The sequence below is a fragment of the Polypterus senegalus genome, chromosome 3, assembly GCF_016835505.1.
Source record: "Polypterus senegalus isolate Bchr_013 chromosome 3, ASM1683550v1, whole genome shotgun sequence".
In the NCBI taxonomy this organism is placed as follows: domain Eukaryota; kingdom Metazoa; phylum Chordata; class Cladistia; order Polypteriformes; family Polypteridae; genus Polypterus; species Polypterus senegalus.
This window is the reverse complement of record NC_053156.1, coordinates 62,336,136-62,364,102: the sequence shown is the minus strand read 5'-3', so window position 1 is coordinate 62,364,102 and position 27,967 is coordinate 62,336,136. Positions and strand designations below refer to the sequence as shown.

The window sequence follows — 27,967 nt, the reverse complement described above, 5'->3', positions numbered from 1 at the left end:
AGATTCTATGCTAAAATTTTGCTTATGCAAGAAAGGAAAATGGCGCACTAGCAACTAAAACGGATTTATAAAACTGCACACATGCCAGGTCCAATGCAAAGTTCCTTTCTAAATCTCAAATGAACGTATAACTATGAGCTCACACACACACTTTTAGCCACTCCTTGTCACCTCCCACCAGCAACTATATATGGCTTAAAAAATGCCTATTTGAATATTCATGAGCCACATTTGGCCATGCTCCTGACTGATGTCTTTCCTTTGAAACTGCTAGAGAACATCAAACACTCAGTGAATGTGAACTTAAGGTATTATTGTCAGTATTTAAGGAGTGGCTGGGGGGCTGAATGACCCCCAATGGATTCAATATGTTACTACAATAGGGCATTTTTTCCCCTTAATTTTAAGGCCACAGTCTAATGTAAATATGTTAATCAATAAATTAGGTGCATGGTAATGTAGTGTCACCTCATAGTAAAGAGTCAGGGGGGTCACGTCCCTGGTGCTCTCCTGTGTGGAGATTGGACTGTAGAAAGAAACTGAAACAAACAACCCGATTAAAGACATGCAGGTTATATGAATTAGTGTGTGTGTTGTGTGTGTTCGTGCGATGTGCTGGCGCCCTGTCCAGGAGATGTCCCTGCCTGTGCTCATTGCTTACTGGGATAGGCAATAGCCGCCCCCTGCCCTGGATGAACTGATTTAGAGTGTGGATGAATGGGTGAATCAACGAATGCTACAATATGTCCTGCCCAAAGCAACTCACACTTGCACGGCGCTAATCATTAAAACAGACACTGAGTAATTTTAATTACAGGTGACTTCACTGCTTCAGATTTAGCCTGAGAGGGGCTATTTCATCTTGAATGTTTTGTCTTCAGTATTTCCCTCTTTTACACACCTGATAGTCATTCTTGACAGCAAACAGATCCTCGGTAGTCAGCACAAGTGATTCAACAGTAGTGTGCCCTGACTAGAGCTGCTGGTTAACTGTACAGACTGCATCTCTGTTGTTAGTCATTAGCACTATAACATAAGTAACATGATAATTATAATTGAATACTAACCCTCACCTATTCTGTTTCTTTTCTCGGTACCCAAATGTGGCAATTGGTGCCACGGCCCACCTGCCAAGTTGTTTGCCTGCCTATGGTAAAGTCATCCCTGATGGAGGATCACAGGAATCATGGGAAAGAGGGGTCCTTTCATCGGAGCAACGTTTCACAACGTTGCCATTGTGCTTTTGTCCTTTGACTCCTGCTTGTCATTCTGTGCTTCTTCTGTTTTTGGATTTCTGGTTTTGACTCTTCTGTCATGAAAGGTACTGATTCTGATCTTGCTATTACTGGATTTATTTCCTTGTATTTTTTGTCCTGTGTCTTTCCCTGTCTTTGGTGTGGCATAGTGGTTAAGGCTTTAAATCTGAAGCCGTGAGGTTGTGGGTTTAAATCCTGCTGCTGACACTGTATGACCACACGCATGTTGCTTCAGCTGTCTGTGATCAAATTAGAACACCAAAATAAACATAACCAAGTGTAGCTCAGCTATTGCAAGACAAAGGCATCAACTAAGTAAATGTTTTCCTCTTGTGGATTTTGTTCCTACATTTTTAATTATTTAAGAAACTTCCATTGAGCATGGCCAGAAGTTTTCATGTCTTTACCTCTTTCCTTTGGATATTTGTAGACATTCTGATATAATCCGTCCTTGGTGTGACATTAATCTGCATCCATCCCTGCATGAAGGCCCTCCAACCAGCAGGGAAACACTTGGGGGTTGGTGGCAGAATTACCACTCCCAGCCACCATAAAAAACCTCACACTGTTCCACTGCATCTGATCTAGTGTGGTGCTGAGGTGTCACCCGTCACATGGCTGCACTCGGGTCCTAATCTGGGATCCTGAGTTGGTTTGTCATGTGGTGGGTGCAGCAATGCGCTGTAACAGCTGTGAGCCGGAGGGCTGATTGCACCGCAAATAGAGACAGACGCCCCTGGGAAAACCACAAACCCTGAAACACTGACTACCCTCACATTGCTCCTTATCCCTGCACTATAACGCGTAATACAAGCCTTGCATGCCTCGCGCGGTACTCCGCCGACTTATAAGCCTTGCAGCGCCTGTCAGTTTTGGGAATTGATTGTTTGCTTTTATCTCTCTCTGCTCCTAGCGGAACTGTCATCTCTGACTTGTCATGGAGCACGTTTAAGCTCATGTGTTTGCGGTGTTTGAATAAAAATCCTTCTTGTTTCTACGACCTCCTGTGTCTCTGTGCAAATCTGTGTCCCAAGCGTGACACAGCGCGGCTCCTAATCTCTCTCTCTCTGATATATATATTTTTTAAAACTTTATAAGCCTTAGTTAGCCTCATTTCTGGGCCCACCTGTTGATTTTGGGGTCAGGCTGCCTCAGGTGGTGAGGCCTACTGCGTTAGAGCTGAGGGCAAGCCTGGCTTTTAGTTTTTCCCTGACTTGTGTACATTTTTGTCATTTTGAATTATTGCTTTTCATGTGATTTTGGTTGTTATGGTCATTTTGTTAATATTGTTTTACTGAAATATTGTCGGTTGGTTTGTGTATCATGCCTTGTATTTTTGTGGGTGGAGTCACAAGATGCAGGGCCACCATGATGTCATTGCGACTGGGATACCCCCTGCCTTTATATTTAGATGGAGGAGATGGTGCCTGCAGAAGTTCCTCAAGAAGTTGTGGAGTGTTTTTCATTATGTAAGTACTTCTTGGGTTTTTTGGATTCATTCTTCGGATCTTGATTTGGACTTGCTAGCCTTGGGTTGTCTTTTTAGGACACCAGGACTTTTACTTTTTTTCCTTGATTTCTGTTATTCTTGTTTCTTTTTGTGCATCATTTTCTTATTTAAATCAATTCATTATTTTACAAAGATTCCTTATTTATCTTGTCTCTCAAGCCAGAGATTAAAAGTATATCCCCACTTTTGAAGGGTATGTTGTGTATTTTGAACATGTAAATCATATTTTTGGACTTTGAACTTTCTGAACTTCATGGTGGGTCTGTGTAGCCTAAATAAAGCCTGCCTGTTTATTTTGGATTCAGGCTGTCCATGGCGAGGCCTATCTCTAAGCAGGCCAGTGAAGGCCCTGGTCTGATCTGTGGGTCTCCTTTCACTCATTTCACCATGATTGTGTTTGCAATTTCACCGCGACAGCAATGGCATATAATTAAATGGCAAGTCCTGTCTAAGTTTTCTTTAAATTTAAGTTACTTCTTCAGAATCATGGTATAGATTAACTTGCTACTTGAAATTGTGTTCTAAAATAAAGTACTTTTTATAAATTGTATAAATACCTTATCAGTTCTTGCAGTTTACAATGTACTGTAGGGTACCAGGGTCCAAACATAAAGGAGAGAACCTTAAACCTAGTATGTCCACTTTGTAGCGGCTAAGTTTTCGATTTAAGAAAACACTCCTCCGCGTTTATGAGGCATTCTTCTAAAAATGGAAGGAAACTAGAAATATTCATTTGATCGCAGATCCACAGGTCCTGTTTTCTCGAGGTAAGGATACATTTCTTACTTACTTTTGTGTTTGCTGCTGCTGTAGTCAGTGCAGTTATGACAACACAATGCCAAACCGCATCTCCATAGTCTTATTTTACATCGCTTATAGAGCAAGATGTATGCTGAGTGGCAGCCTACTGAAAGGAGTCTCAATGTATTTTGTACAATAAGAATACATCTGAACAGAGCTGATTACACTGCATTGTACTTTTAATAAAAACCTTCATTTATTGAACAAGTCAAACCACCTTTTCCATGGCTTGATTACACAAGCACAGTAAAAAAAAATTAAAAAACTTAGACTACAAAATATTAGAAATTTGCGACCAGAGCAGACTGAAGGATTGAAATTTTTAATACATGATAAGTTGGTCTTGCTGAAGATGTAGTAATAAAAAAACCAAGGACTACATTTTAGAGTTAATAAATTACTGATACCAATCAATCCATAAATACATGGGGAAAATGTGCAGACTCCATGAAGACCCGGGTGCTGTTAGGCAGGGATGACAGCTTTGCGTTATCACTCTGTCCATGCTAAAACATTTTTATTAAATTTACTAAACTTCCCCTAAGTTTAATTGGCTTGAAGTAGGGTTGTAAAGTGGCCTGTGTGTATGTGGGTACCCCATCCAGGAGTTGTTCCTACCTTTTATCCAGTGCTTTTTGGGATCAGCTCCAGCTACCCCATGACCCCTGCCCTGGATAAGCGAGTTAAGAAGATGGATGGATACCTGTATTCTCTGTTCATTCCTTGGCACTTGATTGTATTGTAAGTGTGTGTTGTCTCTCACTGAAGCACACGCATGCTTTACCAAACCAGTGGCAGCAGGCCACTTTTTTGTGAATTAGATAGATAGATTAGATAAATAATAGATAGATAGATAGATCTCTATTAAAGAGATAACTGCTTGTGTAGTGAAAGAAGATAAGCAATCGTAAGTGTGCCTTTTCCAGTTACTGTTGTCTAGCTGTCTACAGAACAGTGACCACAATTCACATCTCCGCATCAACATTCAACAATGTCTATAACTGTGTTTGGTGATTACGTTTCAAGCTAAACATGGTGGCCTGTGAAGTGAGCTGGTCACCTTTTAAATAGGGCTGCATATCACAATAATAGTTTGCTTTTTCCTTTCTTACCTTGGGTAATTTTTACAACACGGATATGCTGTTTTATAATATGTGTGTAAACCCAAGATGCACTTGAAAATGGATGTATTATGTAAGTTTTAAGGCTTTTCTTTATAGTAGGACCCCAGTATCCATTAGCTCCATTATGAAACGCAAGAGTGGGGTAATTATTTTTTTTAATTATATTTCACTTTAGAATGCAGTTTCAAGTGATAAACTAATATATACCATGATGGTGAAGAAATAACTTTAACTTGAAAAATGCCAGTCTTATCCTTTAAAAAGAAGTTGGCTTCTTTAATTGTTTTAAACATCCTGCAACTCTCCGGCAAGCCCTCTGTTAGCACATTCAGAAATGCATTCATCTTGGACAACAGCAAACAATTAAACAGCATGACATGCCCATTTTTTTTTTTTTAAGTACTGGGGCTCCACTGCCAGCCTGCCCACCCCGTGTTTGGTTTAGCAGATATACAATTTAAAGCGATTGTTATTTTCATGGGAATTGTTACATAGGCATTATTTTCACTTTATCTTAAAAACTTTTGTAAAAATAATACTTGTCCTTTACTTCCGGCCCCGGGCATGGTTAAATCTCTTTCTCACAGGACGTATAACGCTACTTGCGTTGTGAAGGGGGTGCGGCTAACTGCATGCTAAGGAGATGCCGTCGGATCATCTGCTGTCCTCCTGCTGCTGGCAAGCTGCCTGTTCTGCTTGTCTTACTGCCTGATCATTTTAAAGCCTGTACGGCCGCTGTCCTTTTTGCCACTTCACGTCTCTGACGCTCACGTTGTGAAGGGGGTTAGGGTGGCTGAACACACGCAAGGAGAAGCAGTCGGATCATCTGCTGGCTTTCTACTGCTGGCAAGCTGAGTGTTTTACTTGTTGCTTGTCGTTATTTTAAGAGCTGAGAGCACATGATGCGTGTCTGCCAAAAGCAAACCAACAACTGCGAGGTTAGATGTCCGTGGAGTTGTTTTAAATGATGGCTCACTGCTTTGTCTCGCATGACGTTGTAAAAAAAATACTTGTCCTTTATTTCCAGCCCCGAGCGTATTTAAATCTCTTTCTAGCAGGATGTATAACGCTGCTCGTGTTGTGAAGGCGGGGAGGCTGAACGCATGCTAAGGAGATGAAATTGAATCATCTGCTGTCTTTCCGCTGCTGGCGAGCTACCTGTTCTGCTTGTCTTGCTGCCCGATCATTTTAAAGCCTGTACGGCCGCTGTCCTTTTTGCAACTTCGTGTCTCTGCCGCTCACGTTATGAAGAGTTAGGGTGGCTGAACGCACGCAAGGAGAAGCGGTCGGATCATCTGCTGGCTTTCTACTGCTGGCGAGCTGCGTGTTTTGCTTGTTGCTTGTCGTTGTTTTAAGAGCTGGGAGCAAGTTAAAGTGTCTCTCGTAAGACTTCAAATTGTCTCCCGAGAAGATCACATTTTGTCTCCCTAGTCTGCCTCCCCAAGATTTTTTTTTTTTTATAATAGAGAGATATGGTGTGTGGCAGTTTTGTCTTGAGCAGGCAGTAAAGATGTTATGCTTGTCATGAGTGCCAAAAAAGGTTCGGCTGGACTGCAGCGTAGACCCCATCCAGCTGGAATTAGGGAGCAACTGAAGAATGATATAAAATGACCCAGGAGATGCGGGTGTAATGGAAAAACCAAGATCAGTAAAATGTTATTATCTAAAAGCAGAGTGCAAAACTGCTAAAAAAGCTGACGGTGAATTGTGAAACATCGTCTATCGAAGGCTGAGTTTTCTTCAGATCCAAGTTGCTAAAACCATTAACCAAACTGAAAAATGGAAATATTGTAAGTTATTAACAGTATGAGCACAAGACTAATTCATTGATTGAGGTGTTAATCCGTAATCTCGGACATTGTACTGTTTGCTCAGCTAGGCTATAAAGCAAGAGCACTGTGATGAGGTTCATAGTGCCTCCTGGGAGGTGACCCCTAACTACAGTACTGTGTGCCCAAGCAACCCAGTAACAAAGTGCTGAAAGTACAAAATGACATCTGATGCACTTAAAAATATTTTTGTCATTTCATTTTAGTTATCCCAAACAAAATCATTAACACAAAATCCAGACGTAGAAGCATTCCTTGTGGTACGGACTCTCGATTGATCTACAGCTCGGTAATGGAAAAAAATAGATTTGGCACAAAACTAAATTTCTAAAAAGGTGTCCCAGTTTGCTAAAAAAGCTTCCCTTGCGATCAGCCAAAAAAGAGGCTTCCCCAATGAACGATGTGACAGAGCAGGGCTTGGAGTCGGTGGCATCACTAGGGGGGTGTTGACCGCATCCGGAGACTCCATCACCATCAGAGAGGGTGACACTCAAATGACTTTATATAAAATGTGTGTGTTTCAGGCTGAAATCACCAAAGGGGGACTCCATCCCCACTCGATTCAATGCTGAGGTGTTCACATGCCATTAACAGTGTGAGTTACTGAACAGCCAGCCGCGTGTCTGCGCTACATTGTTTAGGGTCTGATCAACTCTCTGTTAAGGAGCTGTATTCATCAAGTCTCTCAGGGGCATGAGGGGGATCTTAATCCGGCCTTGGTTACCGCACTGGATGACAGCAACCCCATTGACGCCACTGCTTGGAATGTTATGCTGCATTCCATTTACCTCAGAAGTCGGAGCTAGGATTGATGTTACAACCGGGTTGATCGGGTTCCAGTAAAGCATTCAGAAAAACAATACGGACGCCTCCAGGAAGACCGCTGTTATGCGTGCTCCTTTGGAATAAATACCAATTGATAACAACGCATTACGCAGTATTTTGCATGTCCAAGCAACATGTCCACAGATAGAGATTGGAGTGCACTGTGTGTACGTCTGATTTAATGAGACACAAATAGACAAGAGGGCTAAGAAACGGTATAGTACTACAGCTTTCGCTAACATTCGAGTCGCCATTTTGGATTGATGTCATAATCTGAAGTTGGAAAAACTCTGACTTGGCAGAAAAGCCCTGAGTTTCTGAGTAGGAAATTTGACTTGTGGGGGTGTTCCAGTATAATAAAAAATTAGACTTCCCAGTCCAAATGGAAAACAGCATTAGACCTAGGGGATTTTAGAGGGCCTGTGCTTCTGGATAGCAGACCATATGGCTTAGCCATGTAGTGGAACCAACCAAGGAGGCCAAGTTCTAGTTTTGTCCAGCAAGAAGAGCCACAAGGGAAAAGGGCTGGGGTGGACTTTTAAGGAGGAAGAGGAGGTCTGGGTTAATTTGTGAAGCGACAGGTTTTTCCTTTTTGAAAATGAGGCCATCAGTTCAAAGCAGTCCTCACAATCATTTCAGACATATTGACGAGACGTTGTTCTTCAACTTTGTGGCTTTCCTTTCCCCATACGCTTGCCCCCGTGACGCCCTTTCTGTTCTGTTCAAAGGTGCTTTTACTGTTGCAGGCTAAGCTTTGAAATTGAAATGAAACCTAACAACAGCGTGATTTAGATACAAAGATAAAGGTGTCAACTCATAAATCACTGAAATCTGTGGGTTTCCTCCGAGGGCTTTAACTTCCCAAAACCCCCCCGCCAGTCCCACATATTCTGAAGGCAGGCTGCCAGGTGCATTGGCTCGGCTCCACTTCCTTAAGGCTGCCTGTGCATCTGCGTCTCTCTCATACACTTTTTGTGCTGAACTGCCTTCATGTTCTGGGGTTACTGCCTTTGGGTATAAGTTTTGGGGCCCTTTTATTAACTGCAGGAATTAAACTGGTGATGGAAATTTTTTTTTTTATAATGGGGTACGACCCTTGACATGAAAACACCACAGTGTGTTCCACACTAGAATCCCGTCCTGAAGACCCAACACTCTACTCATACACACCTCTCTGTACAGAACTCTCACTGTACTGCAGCTACACGAAATGAACAATCTCTCTCTAATTACGTAGATTAGTCTGCCATGTCCCATCACTCTCTGATTGTCCCCAGCCATTTGACTGTACAGATGTATCGAGGAAGCTTTATCATTTCTTTTCATTCTCAGTTCTTTTGCTCTTTCTATGTAATCCTCCTTCTAGAATCTCTCCTCAGTGAGATGCTCTCTGTCACACTTTTCAGACCCCTTCCACTTTGTTGCATATTCTGCTCCTGGCCCTGTTCGTCTTTTTGCATAAAGGTGTGTAAGAGGCCCCAGGCCTTCATTTGTACTTACACTGCCTATGTATGTCATGAGGCCTTACACCATGTCCTGTATACAACGTCTCAGTGACGCTCGTACCACTCAAGGCCCGTCCCTCTCACAATACATTCCTTTCTGTGAGATCAGGCGCCCTTCCTCGTGCAGATCTTCTCAAGGGGCCCCATCCTTCTTGTCATACATGTATATGTACAAAACAACATGTCCCTGACTGACTAAAGCCAGCAGTGTATTTACATGACCTCTAGTCAGAGGAGATGTCAAAATGTCCTGCTCAATTACTCTAGCTGCTGATCTCATTGCCTTGAAGATGTCAGATTACACGACTCAAAATTTCAAGGGATGACAAATTACATGAATCCATAATGACTTTCCAACACAGTTTCACATTTCCTGTGTATTGCGAGCATGCAGCATGCCAACAGAGGCAGTTTCTGTATAACAGATGTGGATTATGTAACACAAGTAATGTGAGATTTTTGTCTGTTTTTTCCACTAGCATTTTTCCTACAATTTGACATCATACAGCGTTGGTCGCTATTGGTGTCTCATATATCCTGAACTTCTTTTTTCCTCCTTTCTGCATGAAAACATTTTCTTGAGCACCACTTCAAAGTACCCCTTTAAGATTCAAGCCTCTTTTTTCAAACTCGGAGACTTGGTACCAGTATCCATTTTCACAATGAAACTTTGTGTATCGATGGATGCCCCGTCTCCGTTCCTTGGTGGCTTTGTCTCTTTTAGCTGTTAACACCCTGGGTGATGTCTTTGATGATTTTGAGCTGTGAAGGATCCAGACACTAAGGTACAGGTTCTCTCTGCTTTCTTGTAGTTTTTTTCTTCTGTCTTCATCTGAGCTCAGTTTGTGGGATAGATGGTGTGTCGCTTTCCACCCCTATTCCTCCATATCATTTTATACTTTCTAATTTCTTCTTGTTACATATGAAAAAAACAGTTGTCACTTTGTTTTCTGCTCTGCACCAAGCCACCTACAAGTCCTTACCTTTGTGTTCAATGTGGTAATATGACCCTCCATCTTTAAAAATATCTCTAATATTCTCCAGGAACTCCAATCACCAGTGTACACCATTTAATTTTGCAGATCATTTATATCTTAGCCCTTGTACACTTTTTTTGGTGGGGTTGTCCACTGACTGCCCCCCAAACCCCCCAAAGTGGCCTCTTGGTCAGTTGAACTCCCGAAATGTTCCCTGAACTTTCCTCCACACATTTTGGAATTGTCTTTCTCTCTCTGTTACTTCCTGATGTTCTTTTGTCTCAAGCTCTCTGTTATTTATCCTCTCTGCCCAAATCCCTCTTTCAATTTCCATTTTCCTTCCACACTTTCTTTAGATCTAATCCAGCACAGGCTGTTTTTTTTTTTCTTCTCTGGGTACCATCACCACTATGTTGGCACTGACTTCTTGTTGGAAAGCCCCACTTACTAACTTGGTTGATATTTGAAAACCTTTCTGTCTATAATCTGATTCTTTTTGTGTGTTCGCCGTTGCAGATCATTAGATTGCCTGGCCCCAGCTTCAGGAAATGGCTTTCGGTTGACAATCTTGTGGGTGGCTGGATGTCTGGTGGTTGGTGACAACTGAAACTGATCCTCCCGTTGTCTTGTCTTTCTTGGTCTGCCTATGGACTGATGTTCTATTTGATTTGTCTTGGAGGCTCTTTTAGAGTCCTTTATCTTGCTTCTGTATAATAATTTTTCCCACAGGTCAGGATGTGGGGAGTGAGGACCAATACCACGGCAAGCAGTTTATATCTTTTTGCACAGGTCCTGTTTCTTTGTGTTTTTTATTTATTCCCTTCAACAACAAAATGGATTGCAAAAAAAAAAAAAACTAAAAACAGCACAATGAAATTTTAACTTGCACATCTTCCACAGACGACATTAACATGTCTCTATATGTAAAATCCAACGTTTGTCTGCTTTTCACGAGAGAACTACTTAACAGATATAGATTGCGTTTTTTTCTATAATTTCCTTGAACATTCCAGTTGATTTTGCGGCTTCTCTCATTGCACTAAGTATCATAGTTCGGTTGCAGCACCGATTTATTTGCACGAATCCAAGAGACAGGCTGCAGGCTGAAGGGCAGGTAAGGTGGGAACTCAAGAGTAGGGAGCCCCCCTCACTCACGCTCCAGCCTCCATTCGAGTCGCTCTACCTCTCACCACGTGTCGGAGCGTAGCTTGCCTCCGCTTAGCTAGCAATACCTGTTTGTTCAGCAGACATTATCATCTAGAGACTGTTAAAGAATAACGTTTTTACGTTTTTAGCAGCTACGTGTGTTTTAGAGGGTACCTGCTCTTTGGCAGAGATATCACGACCACATGCTTTTCTCCCCACGCGAGGGATGCTCTCCCATCAGTGCTGAACACGATCAGATACGGTGGCAACGCTTGACATTGGAGTGGATACGAAAGCTATCAATACAAATTCTTCTCAATACAAATTATTACATTTTCTTTTTTTATTGATTTTAAAAGTTTGTCGTGTTTCACTACTCCGTGGGCAGAGCCGCGGGGGACAGCTAGTCATACATAAAGTGCAACATACTGTATATGTATAAACAAGACTCATGCAGTGCTTGGTTTAAGTGACTACTAACACCGTGCAATGAACGGGTAAGTAAAGAAGTGCTCATGCCTGCGGTATAATCTCAATAGTCTGCGGCTGGTGACACATACGGAGAGCAGGTTAATGAGCACCTAATGGTCGGTTTGTAGCACGAAAGGTCGATCAAATGGTAGCTCTCATGTGCGTGCTAGCACCTCACACTCCTCCACTGAATATTTCAGTTCTGTTCTAGTGAGAGCGTGGGATTGGCTCCATGATGGTTCTGTGACAGCACAGGCAGCTCTTTAAGTTCAAAAGAAATAAGGGTCGTAGGAATAGTGCAGATAAGAAGAAATGGTTGATGCTGGTCGATCAATTATCTCTTTTGTCTTTAGCAACAATACTAGTTAATTAGACATTTCAGTAAAGCCATTCCGTTACTTTCCTTACCTTTCTCCGTAGGTGAGGTATCTGGCCATTAGACCTGCAGCAAGATAATAGAAGCACATTATTTAAGACACAGAATAAAAACAATTTACTGACCATTGCAAGTATTATAGAAACGTGAGAATTGCTTATAAATATAAAATAAAATCCAGGACACGAGACTGACAAGCATATAACACAGAAGATGCTGGCCACTCTTTCTTGGTTTGCAGGTTTTCTGAAGTTTCTTCACTTGTAAACGCTTTTTCATTTACCTTTTGGAATTTTGGCGTGATGTCACAGTCCATGCACATCCATGGGTGAGAGTGGGCTAAACTGTTAGGCCGCACCACAAGACTTTTGTCTCCAGATGAATTAAAAACCTGTAAAAGTTAGATTACCTGACACAGTAAAATGACCAAGCGTGTTGGTGGCTGGCTGTTTACTAGCCACTGAGAGTTCTTATTCCTCGTGGCACGAGTAAAGAGTGTGCTCTGAGATCAAGTGTTGCATTTTCTCCATGGTGTGGTGTTGTCTTCCTCCGTTTTCTTTGAGGCTCTGTGTCATGTCTTCTTCCTACTCATACAGAAAAGCGTAAATTATTCCAGCTCTGAAATTCCCCTCTTGAAGTGTAGTTTCTTTTCCCAACAGGGCTCAGGCACGGGTAACAAACTTAAGTATGGAGGAGAGGATGTTAGAGCTACTTCAGTATGACCAACTCCAAGGTCTTGTGGAGAATAGCATCCTGCTCAAAAGAGACAGACGAGAAGCAGGCAGGCAGGCAGGCAAGTGTTAAGGCTAAGGTTAAGGCTTTGGACTTCAAACCCTGAGGCTGTGGGTTCAGATCTTGCTACTGACTTTGTGTGGCCCTGAGCAAGTCATTTGACCGGCCTGTGCTCTAATTGGAAAACCCAACAAAAATGTAATCAGTTGAACCTCTGATATTGCAAGTTCCCTTGGTATCCTCCACATAAATCAATGTAGATGTAAGCACCTAGTTTTAAACAAAGGTGTAGTCTCTTGATTGGGTCATGGGCCCGTCCAGTTACTTATCCAGTGCCTGCTTAGAGGTGTGTTATTTTGACCATCAGAGTGAGAAAAGTTCAGCCTGGGCTTACAAATCTTAGAATTAACTGTCCTTTTAGGCACCTTTCCACAGACATGTCTGCTCATCCTTGAGCAACACTTTTAATATCAAGTGAAACTCTGTAAACAAGTTGACCAAATGTTGGTAAAGCCACAGGATCCTTCATTCTGAAATGCAGCTGGTGGCTGATTTAAAGTCTTGTGTGTCATTGAAATCCAAATAAAATGGACCAATGCCCACTTTGTCCTGCAGGGTTCTCATTCTTTAACAAGGAAGCAAACTAAAGCTAATGTTACTAATAACAAAAAAAAAAAATCTGAAATAGAAACCTGCAGCTACTGAAGCCTTTGAGGGTCCCTCTGAGGAGACTAATGAGGGACTGTTTGCATTTTAGTTGTTAGTTTTTTTGGTTGGCTTATATTTTTGAGTTTTTCACACCTTTGTCTGCTTCCCTAGGAGTATCTCCTGATAAACTGTATTACGGTTAATTACTAAAAAAACAAAAAGGGCAGAATAACATAACAAGATTCATTCAGTGTTTCACAATATGCATAGCTGTTTTTCATATGTTTTGTGCAAGCCATTGTTTATTCAATTTCGTAACAGTTCAGCGATGCGCCAACTGACTGTACTGGCACTGGCTGTCAGCTGAGGGTTGGGACTTTCCTCTGCCTATTGTTTGGCACCAACGCTTCTTCCCTTCTACATGGCAGTCGATGTCTGAGAGGGAAAATGTTGACCTTAATAGTTTTACAACAATAAAGCACTAAAGCAGCCTCCTTCTGTATGCTCAGTCTCTGTGATAGAATATGTACCGGTAATATTTTCTCCTAACTGGCTCTAATGAAGACCTCATAATGTGCTTTTCATAATTATTGTTCCTTTTTTTAACATGCATATCCATTTCAGCATTCCATGAAGCTTGGAAGTATGGTGGGGACCAACCCTGAATGTGGCGGTGGTTCATCATACAGCACACTCATGTGCACACTCGCAGTAGGCCAGATGAGCGCGACCAAGTAACTTGTCATTCACACCTTTGGGAAGTGGGAGAAAAATTGGAAAAACTGGAAAAAAAACCATCATAACAATACAGACAGAATGTGCAAACTCCATACAGAGACGTAAATCCTTATTGGTACAGTAAATATGCGATATTAGCAAATTCCTAGAGGAGAACCATCCTGAGTACACTGTCTTTACACTGACCAAAAGGCTACACTGGGTGTGCATGCTCAAACTTCTGGGACACCAAGCCATGTCAGACCAGGGAACAGAAAATTATCAGAGGTAAGAGCCATTCCAACAATGATCTCTTCTCTAGAAAATGTCACCACTGTCTGAAGACCACTGCAGAGAGACTGAGAAGAGACCATCCACATCCTAAATGAGGACAGTGAGTAGAGCTACACAATGCCTTATTGTTAATTCTCCTGTATCAAGTTATTTACTATCATGTCAAGTCAGGTTGGGGAGCATGCACTGGTACAGTTCGTTCCCGCATTCACTACACGACAAAACTACTCAGGATCCAGTTTGCAACCCCCCAGGCAGACGCACAGTCCAGTTCCACCCTCTGGAAATGACCCTCTACCTGGCGCAGCCAGGTGTTACGTGGGTGTCTCCTTGGCCAGGTCCAGTCACTTGGGTCTCCAACAATGACGATCTTATGAGCTGGATCACCCTCGGGGAAACGTGCCACATGGCCGTAGTGCCGTAACTCACACTCCCTCACAATGCAGGTAATGTGCCTCATTGAGGACTGCGTGGGCAACCACTCATTTGACACAAAGTCAAACCAACAGTACCCAAGGATTTTCCAGAGAGACACAGTACCAAAGGAGTCCAGTCTTCTTCTCAGGTCACTGGATCGCGTCGATATATAAACCCATGTAGATTTATAATACTCATTTAATGCTGTCATTGTATATATTGATATTTATTGATACTTAGAAAACTGAATCTTTACTATTTATTGTATTTTTATATTCTTCTAATGCAGAGTCTTGGAGTTTAGCAGCAATGCATTTCACTACATACTGTACTGTCATACAGTACTTGTGTCGTGTACTCTGTGTATTATTTGACGTGTTTCACCCTCATCAGGTGTATGCACCTTTGCTTCCCACCTATATAATCAGATTGCGATCAGACTTATAGATTTAATACTCCGATCTTAACCCTGTCAAGTAAGCGAACCAGCTACTGTGATGCAACGTCAGAGGCGCTAATGTCTGCGGTTCGATCCCTGCAAGGGGAAACAAAGGTGCATACCACAGATGAGCTCCAGTTAGGGTGAAACATGCGTGTGTACTCTTTGCATTATTTGACAGCTACAATATGGCATGTCTATGATTTGCGTCTCATAACTGAGAGGGTGTGGCAGATGTTTGCCAATTGGACAACCAACCATAAGCGTTACCTAGTAGGTAACCACCAAAATGACGAGATTGCGATCAGACCTATAAATGTAACACTGCACTTTGTGTAACTGTATGTAATAAATACAATTTGATTTGAAGAACTTGTCATCATTATGAACTATTTAACAGTTACATTGCCCATTTTTTCCAATTCCACAGTCTAGTTCGGTTTTGCAAGATGACTGGGTATAGATGATGAATGGATCACTGCCCTGTTCCCATATCCTACAGTACAGGGTGGTCCAGATATAATTATGCAGATCCAGATCGTCTGGATGACTTTGATCTATGCTGGGACAATTTCAGTTCGGCGTGAAGACGATTCTTCATGTCGTCAGTTTGCACACTTCTCGATGGTCCAGGATTTTTTGGGTGATTTTCTATGTAATAAACCTAATGTGTTATAGCGTAATGAAAATTGCATAATTAGATCTGGACCACCCTATACAAAGTGTTTCCTCTTGCTCATTATTTTCATTTTAAGAAATATTTTCTTATCAGGCAGAATGCTGTTACTTTAGTTAATACTCATCCAACATCCTGGATTTAAATCTCTGGCCCAGTCATTGTCAGCTTGTACTCCACATCCCCACAGAAAGGGTGGCTGCTGACTCTTGGCCCACTGTAGGCGTGTGTATGAGTGGGCCTTGTCATCGGCTTACGTCTCATTCAGTGTTTGCTCCTGCCTTGAGCTCAAAGCTTCTAGGACAGCTTCTGCTCCACTGTGACCCTGAATTGTATTAAGTGGGTCTGAAGTTATTACTTATCTTATTTTTCTGATGTTCTATCCAAGTTGAGTTATTGCCTTTTGATCAAGGCTGCTGGCATGGGCACCACCACCACATGACCTTGGATGGCATTTGTGGGTTGCAAAATGTAGGATTTCTCTTGTTAACAGACAGTTGCAGAAATCTTTCTTGAAAGTACAAGTTATACTTTATATTAGCAGACACTATACACTCACCTAAAGGATTATTAGGAACACCATACTAATACGGTGTTTGACCCCCTTTCGCCTTCAGAACTGCCTTAATTCTACATGGCATTGATTCAACAAGGTGCTGAAAGCATTCTTTAGAAATATTGGCCCATATTGATAGGATAACATCTTGCAGTTGATGGAGATTTGTGGGATGCACATCCAGGGCACGAAGCTCCCGTTCCACCACATCCCAAAGATGCTCTATTGGGTTGAGATCTGGTGACTGTGGGGACCATGTTAGTACAGTGAACTCATTGTCATGTTCAAGAAACCAATTTGAAATGATTCGAGCTTTGTGACATGGTGCATTATCCTACTGGAAGTAGCCATCAGAGGATGGGTACATGGTGGTCATGAAGGGATGGACATGGTCAGAAACAATGCTAAGGTAGCCCGTGGCATTTAAACGATGCCCAATTGGCACTAAGGGGCCTAAAGTGTGCCAAGAAGACATCCCCCACACCATTACACCACCACCACCACCAGCCTGTACAGTGGTAACAAGGCATGATGGATCCATGTTCTCATTCTGTTTACGCCAAATTCTGACTCTACCATTTGAATGTCTCAATAGAAATCGAGACTCATCAGACCAGGCAACATTTTTCCAGTCTTCACCTGTCCAATTTTGGTGAGCGCGTGCAAATTGTAGCCTCTTTTTCCTATTTGTAGTGGAGATGAGTGGTGCCCAGTGGGGTCTTCTGCTGTTGTAGCACATCCACCTCAAGGTTGTGCGTGTTGTGGCTTCACAAATGCTTTGCTGCATACCTCGGTTGTAACGAGTGGTTATTTCAGTCAAAGTTGCTCTTCTATCAGCTTGAATCAGTCGGCCCATTCTCCTCTGACCTCTAGCATCAACAAGGCATTTTCGCCCACAGGACTGCCGCATACTGGATGTTTTTCCCTTTTCACACCATTCTTTGTAAACCCTAGAAATGGTTGTGCGTGAAAATCCCAGTAACTGAGCAGATTGTGAAATACTCAGACCTGCCTGTCTGGCACCAACAACCATGCCACGCTCAAAATTGCTTAAATCACCTTTCTTTCCCATTCTGACATTCAGTTTGGAGTTCAGGAGATTGTCTTGACCAGGACCACACCCCTAAATGCATTGAAGCAACTGCCATGTGATTGGTTGATTAGATAATTGCATTAATGAGAAATTGAACAGGTGTTCCTAATAATCCTTTAGGTGAGTGTACATCAAAGTTTCTTAAAGAGTAGTCGTTCATTCACATTTATTGCTAGTAAGTGGCTAGAACATAAAAACGTAAATTAGACAAATGAGCGGAGACAGTTCAGGCCTTTAGGCTCATTTGTTTAGCTAATGGCTAAGCTGTCGCAGTCTCTCATCCAGATTCTTCTTAAAGGTTGTCAAGGTTTCTGGTTCAACTACATGTCTCGGTAGTTTGTTCCTGAGTCCCAGAAGTCTTTGCATAAAAAAGTGCTTCCTAGCACCAGTTTTAAATTCACTTCCCCTTAATTTCCACTGCTGGCCTTGAGTCCGTGATTCACACTTAAAGTGAAAGAATGTTGTTGGATCTACTTTAACAATAACCTTGAGGAATTTAAATACCTGGATTATGTGTCCCTATGCAGTCTCCTTTGCTTGAGACTAAACAGATTTAATTCTCTGAGTCTGTCAGAGTAGGACATGTCCTTAAGTCCCGGCATGCACTTGGTTGCTCTCCTCTGCTCAGCTACAAGTGCTGCTATGTCTTTCTTGTACAGGGGTGACCAGAGCTGCATACAGTACTCCAGACGTGGTCTTACTAATGCATTATATAGTGTGAGCATTTATATTCAACAGTTTTTATGATCTAACTTAACATTCATTTGCATTTTTAATCTGTTCTGTACACTGCTTAGATGATGAAAATCATGTGTTAACATAAACCCCTTAATCCTTTTCCAAGGTTGCTTCCTTTAGAACAGTGTCTCCCGTCTTTCATTTAAAATTGATATTCCTGTTTCCCATGTGTAGCACTTTGCATTTTTCTACATTAAACTGCAGTACTTTTATAATAACTATTGTCAAAGATTTGAAAAAGAAGAATAAAGCCAAACAACACATCTCTTTCTATGTACACTAAAAATAGACACCAAGCAGAGTTTTTATTCAGAAAAAGTGACAGTAGTTGAATACTGTAAACTTAAGCTTTTGGCATCTGCTCATTTTTCTTTTAAAATGGTCTTTAGAATGTGAGTCTTCTGTAAATGGACTTGAACAAAATCTGTAATTCCATGTGAAAACACTTCTGGGTCTGAATATATTTAGCAAAGCCTTCACTATACCAGAGCCTGCAGATGCTGTCAGAATGACACCTCAGAGCTCTCGTTTACAGTCTTAATATTGATGGACTAATTTGTGCTGAGATTCTTTTAAGACAGCAAACACCATCGATGTTTTGGCCAAACCTTTATAAATCTGAAGTGAATTGAGCCTAAGTGGTCCGTTTCCACCTAGACATGACTCTGGTCATGGTGGCACACTCTGCAGGAGGATATTCACATCAAAACTAGTAAAACCTGCCAGCCAGCTTGACATGCCCACTTTTGGGATGTGGCAGGAGATGAAAAAGTAAAGGTACACACTTGAAAGCAAATGTGATTGGGAGCCAAGCAGTGCAGCATCATTTAAAGCTAAGTTCAAACTATTAATCGGTATCTTTCTACATTTATGTTTTATCTAACCTTCCATCCATCCATCTATCATTTAGTCTTTTACAAGAGGACAAGGAACCATTGTCACACCACGAAACAAGAGGCACAGAGCCGGAGCCTACCCAGGATGTGATGCCAGTCCATCTCTGTTATGTTACAGCCTGGGTTTGCGCCCTGCCTTTTGTTTGTCTTTGCTTTTATTTCTCGTATATTCTATGTTTAACTTTAATGGATTATTTTTTATATTTTTATTGAAATTATTTATTTTTTGTTAGTATTGTTTGTTAGTGTATTATTTAGTATCCATGTATTCTGTTTTGTTCTCTTATCTTCCCTGTGTTTTGTGAGTGGAACCCCAAGAGGCGGAACCACCCTGATGTCACCGCTGAAGGACCGCCCTCAGGCTTTATCTTTAGGAGCTGAGAGCAGACCCTCCAGTGGCTCATTGTGGTTTAAGTGTGCTTCATTTACTGTGAGTATTGATTTTCTTCTTTGATTTCCCTTTTGTTTTACAAATATGGACTTGCTTTACTTGGATTGCCTTTTAGGCAAATCCTTTTACCATATCTGTGCATTTGCTGGTCAGTTTTGTTCTTCTTTTGTTTATATAAATACAATTTGTATCTTATAAAGATTCTTTGTGGACTTGATTCTCAAGCCAAAGTATTTTAATTGCTTTCTTTTCCTTGAGAAGTATTTTGATCAATTTTGAGGCCTTTAAAAGTTATTGGAACTTTATGAGCCTGTTTCCCATTTCTGAGGCCTAGACAGGCCAGGAGCCCTTCTATGGAGTTGGCAGGTCAGGTTGTTGTTGTTAAAGGTTTTTCTGGTCAGGTAAGGGTGGGCCCTGATCATTTTGTGCATGGATTCCATTACAAGATTCTAAAGTGAGTAAATGTATGTAACCAACTAACCAACTAGCCAACCTGCGGCGTACCATATGACGCATAATCAGGCCGGTTTTTTAATAATTTTTAAGCACAGGAAGAAAAATTTACATTTGCAAAATCGGTACTGTAATAATTCAACAAGAAAGGCAACATTGTAACAATGCACGGAACGAACCAACACACAATTGTCCGTGCGGCGTAGCGAGGTGGGAGGGGGGTGTGTACAAAGTGCAGGAACATCTAAGAAGACGCATGTTTGTCGCCGATCCGAATTGCTGTATGTAACGTGTACAACACTTTGCTATGCTGCACGCGGTCATGCGTCGTAACCGAAAACTCGTTTTTAAAGACTGCTCACTTCATTGTGTTTTAACCTCAGTTGTAAAGGAATGTTTTAATGATCCCATGGGATACCTCTCGCAAACAGTTTTACACGTGGCATATGGCGATTCACCTCCGCGAGAAACATGCCTCTATTAACAGTCAATGTGTGGGAGGGGGGTGTGTACAAAGGGTAGGGACGAAAACAGTGGGAGTGTATGAGTCGCACTTAGTGGCAATTCCACGGTTTGCAGCCCGAATGGGGTTCAACGGCTTACCCACGCCTAGACACACGCTCATGGATAATTATTTATTGAATGGTAAACACTTCTGGAAAGACACGGTTGTCTAAAACAGGTTAGTGTGAGAATACAACAGTAAGTGAATGAAAAGATGGAACTCTGGAGAGAGCAAAATACAACACAATAGTGAACCCGCGGCATAACAAACGCCGCATAATTATTTATTGATGGTTGAACACTTCTGGAAAGACACAGGGACACCCCTCGCAAACAGCGATTCACATCTGCGACAAACAAACTGTTTTACACACTGCATACAGTGAATCACATCCGCGACATGATGTTTCCTAGATGGTCCTGTCACGTCCACCTTCACACTCGAAGCATACACACTGCCTGCTCATGTGTCCGGTCGCAAGCCGCGTCCAGCCTCGTTCTCGAAGCATACACACCGCCTGGTCATGTGTCCGCTCGCAAGAGAAACTCACGGAGAGCCGCCCACCAGCTGCCTGTGTGTGTGCCTCGGTCTGTCTCTGGCGCGGCTTTCTCTTGCGCTGCCTCTGTGTGAACCGGTCAGGCACAGAGAAGGTCAGCTGCTGACAGAGCGTCTCGACTGTTGTAGGGCCTGCATTGGTGAAGCAGGTGAGTCGGTAATGAAACAGAGGCACAGGGTTTATTGGTTTTTAAAGACTGATTCCTTCATTGTGCTTTAACCTCAGTTTTAAAGGATTGTTTTAAGGATCCCATGGGATACCCCTTGCAAACCGTTTCACACGCTGCATATGGTGATTCACCTCCGCGAGAAACATGCCTCTATGAACAGTCAACGTAGCTCAAAGGTACATGACATTAACCTGACCTGCACTGCATGTGGCCTCTACGACAGACGAACATAAATGACGCCATTTTTTCTATGTCGTCGCGTCCGAGTTGGTAGGCGTGGCCCTGAGAGTTGTCGCCGTATCCAATGGTCTTGGAGTTAGTGGGCGTGGCTCCTTCCTGTGTGCGCCCAAGATGTCTCACTTGTCGGCAGCTTAGTGAATCCACACCCCTTCCGACGTGCTTTTCATGGTCGTCTTGCCTTAGTGAATTATATATATAGATGTTGAATTGATGAGATTCAGAGTAAGACAGCAAAGATCTGATGGTTATAAACCACCATATACAGCAGGAATGATCTAATAAGCTGGATGTTTCATGGAGCATACTAGCTTTTTTTATTATTTCTGTCACAGTCCAGTAAATACAGTAAGAAGGTGTTTTCAAGAAATTCCATGCTAATATGACCAATGATGTATTTACTGTCTTTTCTGGCCTATCACACCAAACTAGCCCTCAATTCTTCTCAATGTTAACTCACAAAGCTATTCTTTTATGACAGCAGGTTCTTTTCACGAGGGAGGTAAGAAGGGAACGGGAGATCAAAAGGTGAATCGGAGCTGCATCTGCAGTTATACAGACGTTGTACCAGTCAGTCGTGGTGAAGAGAGAGCTGAGATGAAAGTAGCACCCTAGATTTAACAGGCAATCTGTGTCCCTGCCCTCACCTATGGTCATGGTTTTTGGGAGTGATTTAAAGAACTAGATTGTGGATCCAAACAGTGGTTCTTAGCTTCCTTCGTATGGTGTCTAGAGGAAGAGTCACGAGTGCAAACTTTCAGGAGGAGCTGAAAGTAGGGCATCTGTTCCTCCACATGGAAAAAGATTAATTTCAAGTTGTTTGGGCATCTGATTAGGATGCCTCTCTGGGGAGGTGTTTCAGACATGTCCAACCAGGAGGAGACCTTAGGGCAGACCCAGGACACGCTGGAGCAATTAAATTTCTCAGCTAGCCTGGGAACACCTCAGTATCACCCTGGAAGAGTTGGAAGGGTGGACCCAGGCAAGGGACAGAAAATGAAATGAGTGAATATAAAACGTACTCGAAATGCTAAAGAAAATAATTTAATGATGATATTATATAAATATATCAAAAACTAAACAATAAACAAAGATGTATAGAGACTAAAGCCATGGAGGGTATCCTGGCTAAACCTTAACATAATTTCCTCTTTCTGGTAAACCGTTTAGGTTAATCAAAGTCAGGTCTACCAGATTTCATAACAGTACTTCCAGACAAGTCGTGAGGTTTGTGATTTTTATTGCCTTTACCTTATCTTTAGTAATCTGATGAACATCTAGGTTTGCTTATGTTAACTGGTTGCAAGACAGCTTCTGTTTTTTCTTGATCCTGTACAGTAAGTGTGAGTGTGAATGTGTGAGGTGATGCTGCTTTACTCCTTATTCTTGATGGCCTCCCACATCCCTAGATTTAAATAAACAGGTCTGAGAATATTGTTACTTTGTATATTTTTACTGATGTTTTACTTTCATTAAATCAACCTCCATGCCACTAATGTTATGTATGCAGAACTAATGTTATAATTTACTGTATTTACTTACTTATCTAATTACTGTTAACAGCTGATAAATAACCATCCTGTTTTTTCTTGTAACCACAACACTTCTCGAACGTGTAATAAGAAGAATGTTTTTGCTGGAAATTTCCAGCTTCTTAGGTTTTTGGAAAGTCCCTGCTTCTTTTTATTATCTTATCGTTTAACTCCTGTAGGTCTTCATCACGTTTACCATCTGACTTCAATTGGCATGCTTTCAGTTCTATGCCAAACATGTACATTTATACACATATGCAGTCAAGAATATACAATATGAGTAAAAAGTAGTTAACCTCACAACTCAAAGCAATATATATACTGATTATCGATTATTCCTCACATCTGAAGACATATGTATAAATAAGCTCTACATCAGGTCTTCATTTTATGTGCAGCACCCCTGCTCAGTGTTCCTGATGTCTTATCTGTTTACAGTCCAAAACTGTGAAAAACAGTGGCATTGACCTCTTTTTCCAAGATGGTGGCATAAGGCTTGGCATCTTCAACTGTTTCAGTATGGAGGGGACTGAAGTTTCATAGATGCTGTATTGGGCCTCTCTGATAAGACAGATCAGACAACGGCAAATGACATTGTGACGTGTCTGTGTTGCACCACACCAGTGCCCTGTCCTGTCTTGGTCTCCACTTTGTATCCCAAGAGTCTAGGATGGACTTCCAGCTCCCTGAGCTTCTATAACCAGAGTAGTAGATTCTAAAAATGGATTGATGGCTAAATATCCATAATGTTTAATTTAAAATAATAGTTAATTAAAAAGATGCATTGTGAAAGATCCACCCGGACACAGACAGACACTGAGGCTCACGATGTCACACACGTTTATTCTCCCTTTTCCAAACTGCACAAACACAATACGCAGTCCTTCTTTCTTCTGCCGCCTCCACTCCTCCCCTGCAAGCTCTGTCCACTGCCACCCAACTCTGGCTCCTCGAGTAGAGTGAGGTGGCTAATTTTTTTACAGCACCCAGAAGTGCTCCGGGTGCTCCCCAATTAACATCCGGCAGCACTTCCGAGTGTGGCAGAAGTGCTGCATGCCCAGACTCCAGAGCTGTCCCAGTGCCACGTCCCCTCACAGGGTTGAGCTTCCAAGCTCCGTGGCCCACATATAATCCAGGGATGCTGCCCTCTTGTGTTCCGGGGAAGACACTGCGCCTCTCCCGGTCCTTCCCTTCTCCCATTGTCCCGGTGGGGCAAGGTCCCCGGACGTCTATCACAGCATAAATGGAGGAAATACAAAAAAATGAACCCAAATATAATTCTATAATGGCAATAATAAAGAGACAGAGCTTACGTGCGGCACATGAAAGAAAGTTTCAGTGGGTTTTGTGTTTATTAGCACCTTTTTTTTTTCACCCTTAAGCTTTTTCAGAATCAGTCATGGGCGTTGAGAGCTAGACTCAAAAATAGATAAAGATGAGGCGTGTGAGAAGTGCCTGCCTGTCGACTTCACAGCTCCACTCGTTGGGCAGAGTGTCTCTCACGAGCCTTCCTGGCACTCTAGTGTTGAGTAAGCAGCCTGGGCTCTCCCATCTTCACTAACAAACTAAAGCTGGGCCACTTGACTGGCCAAAGCAAACACCCAAAAGAAGCTGCTCCTGTAGGGAATTCCATGCAGCTGCAGTTTGCGACTTTCAGGAAGCTGCTGTCGTTAATGTCAGCGCCAGGACATGGCTGATGATATAAACTTCAGTCGGTGCTTTGCTGCAGCACACTGAGATATGAGAATGCTGATGTACACCACGGTTTCTCTCACCCCAACGTTTCGGCAGGTAAAATGTGTTAAAACAACAGGACGGGGTGAATGCAGAACTTCAAAAACAGTTTCTATACAAAGGCTGCAGGCAGTGTGGGAACTGCAGAGCCACTTCAGAAGGTGGTAGCAGGTTGCAACTGGAAAAGTTATTCGACAACTGTATAATAGCTTTTTAAACTTATTTGGCTGATGCCTTTATTCAAGGTGACTTACTACATTAAGATTAAGATTCTTTTTTTTTTGATCTCCCAGTGGGAGCACAGAAAGGTGAAATGATTTGCTTGTCATCACACTGTGTCAGTAACAGGACTCGAACCCATAACCTCAGGATTCCTAACCACTACACCACACTACCTGCCTTTAATGTAAGCTGTCATCAGAAGGCTTGATTTATTAAGTAGGAGTGAGGCGTGCATGTCTTCCATTAAACATATGGCAGACATTTTTATGACAGGTACAGTATGTCTGAATATTGATAAGCCATTAGCCACTCAGCATAAAAGCTTTAAACTTAACTTAAGCTTTAAGTCAGCATTACTGTATTGGAGCCTAGCGGTTTTTGGCGTGTGGTAGGTTCGTCAAAGAGCTATCAGTGCATACTCCCAACCCCAACAAAAATTTGGACAAGAGCATCAGTAGGCTCTGTGCCCTAGGAACCAAGTTATCCAAACTATTCTATAATATTTCAGTAATTATTTACCACTCTGATGCTGATCTTTCTGATCATAAAATACGATAGCAGTTGACGAAAAATTCTAAATGAATTGCAGAATTACAGTATTTAAGGGTCTCTCTAGAATGTCACTTTCTCTTACATGATTTGACTCAAAAACTAATCAGCACATCGTCATCTCATAACAGGCTTAAGTTTTGAGTTTGGTATTTTTCTGTACAGCTGTTTTTAGCTCTAGACCAGGGGTCTCCAACCTTTTTCCCCCCTGAGAGCTACTTTTACAAAATGAAAATGGCCGAGAGCTACTCATGTTTTCTAACTTTTATTCTCGGCTTATTTCAACCCAAACAAACTGAATAAGCTTGTTTTGCCTGAAGATTTACAAAATTTTGGTGTCCACAGCTCACATTTTGCATTAAAACATCACAAAAAAATATCACTGGTCAACAAGCATTTTGCTACTGGGAGTCTTTCACCTTTACTTTAACAGGTTTCACTTGCTGACTCCAAATCTGAAAACTGTTTTCGTCCAGCACGTCCCGTTTTTTTAGTTACGATGTTCCAGGTCTTGGACAACTTGGGTGACTGGACAGTAAAAGCGGATAACCATTTTGATAAATACCGGTAGGGATGCCATTGAGATAAAAGAATTTGCCACGCGTTACTAACAGCTGTGAGCTGTTTACCTTGTCATTATACATTTTTTTTTAAATTACTAATTTTTAATTAGCAGAAAAAAGTATTTGTTACTGATTACCAGGTCTTATATGACTCTAAAGCATAATGCCACAACTCGGACATGACGGTGCAGTAAGAAGAGTTTTTACTGTTAAACATAACATTGCATTTCGTTGGTTCGATTCACCATTATTTTGAAAAAGCTGTCAAGGCGATGGACAGAAACGGCAATGCATTTAAGAAATAAGTTTGGTCTCGAGAAAAGTGAAGCCAAAATTAAGGAAGGTGTTTTTGCTGTTCCGGAAATCCGTGAACTGATGCTTGACGAGGAGTTCAAAAGGAAACTGAAGCCAACTGAATCAACAGCATGGGAAGCGTTTGTGTGGGTTGTCCAGAATTTTCTTGGCAGTCACAGAGCAGAGAATAACACTGAGCTTGTGGAGAACCTGCTGAAAGCGTATCAGCTTATGGGAGCCAGAATGTCACTGAAGATGCATTTTTTACATTCTCATCTCGACTTTTTTCCACCAAATCTAAGCGATGTCAGAGATGAGCATGGGGAAAGATTTCATCAAGATATAAAGGTGATAGAAAACTGATATCGGGGGAAAATTCACTCTGAGCCTGATGGGTGACTACTGTTGGTTCTTGCAAAGAGAGACAGATGTGCAGTACAAGTGCAAAAGCGAGCGCCTTCAACATTTTTGGGCACGCTGACCTCACTTTTATATTGAGGTAAATTGACATAAATATGCTTTAACGTGTCTCTTGGAATCGTCTTCTGGTTTGTTTTCAGAATAAACGCATCAAAACAATTTTGGTGGGACAGAATCCAAACTCCAGATATCATGTTGATATATTATATTGATATTCAAAAGTGTCAAAACGTTAATGATGTGTATTTCAAAAACCTGATGTGCTAGCTCAATTCCGATTTCATATATGGAACCAGTATAAAAAACTTAATAAAGAGGTGCTCTGAAGATCCCAGTAGCAATCAAAAAATGTTTTTTTTTTGTAGACCAGTGAATTTAGTTCACCTGCAAGTGCATTTTGTATGTCTGTATGCATTTTCTATTGTATCTCACACTATTGAATTAAAACATGAATGCTGTCAAAACAAAACCCTGCAATTACAAATAGACAGATATTACTTCTTCATTTGTCATTTTGTTAAATGTTACTGTTTCACTTCACAAGAGTATTCACATGTCCAGTTGCATGTGTGATGTGTTTTTTAGTTAGTCAGATGACTGGCACTGCATGGAGGCAACAAGAGAGGTTTATGGTGGAGTGGAGCCACTTAGGTTCATTCTTATGGAGTCATTTAAATGTTCGTCTGTCAGTCTCGTTCTGAACTTTGATTTCATGACATTCATGTCAGACTCGCAGAGGTTTGTAGACCCAAACAAAGCAAACATTTTCAGAGCTACTTGGTCAAAATTGTTATAGTTATCTGGCTCTACTAAGCTCCAGAAATGCTGAGAATGCTGTTGAGACTTTAAGTGCACATTATTTCGAAGGTTTACTAATATATAATATATCAAATCCAATGTCTGTCTGTCTGCCTGCTTTTCACGAGACAACTACTTAATGGATTTAGATCGGGTCTTTTTCTATAACTTGCTTGAACATTCCGGTTGATTTTGCGACTTCTCTTATTTTGCTATGTATCATAGTTCACTTGCGGTATCGATTTATTTGTGCGAATCCAAGAAACATGCAGTAGGCTGAGGGGAGGAGAACGAGAACGAGAGAACAATTGAATTCAACTTTGTTTGATATTTAAAATAAAGTGTTAAGTAGGTCTGGATGAGTTTGAGTCTGGACATTCTCTTTAGCGTATGCCACACTGAAAAGATAGATTGCAGTTCAGATTGTGGATCGTGATTTTGTGTTAAAAGGATCGTGATATGATTATTTGGAAAGATCACCCACCCCTAATTTGACTAATCAAGTTTTCAAATTTATG

The 27,967-nt window shown here is 41.7% G+C and overlaps 1 long non-coding RNA gene across 1 annotated transcript in view; it reads right to left on the bottom strand.

Moving 5' to 3' along the window:
- The window catches only part of LOC120525201, a 139,350-nt gene that overhangs the window by 73,522 nt on the left and 37,861 nt on the right, over positions 1–27,967 (bottom strand). Inside the window, exons 2-3 of the long non-coding RNA XR_005632901.1 lie at positions 12,230–12,404; positions 11,853–11,886 (exon numbers count right to left, since the gene is read on the bottom strand). This is a non-coding gene — a long non-coding RNA (uncharacterized LOC120525201). The remainder of the gene's footprint in view (positions 1–11,852; positions 11,887–12,229; positions 12,405–27,967) is intronic.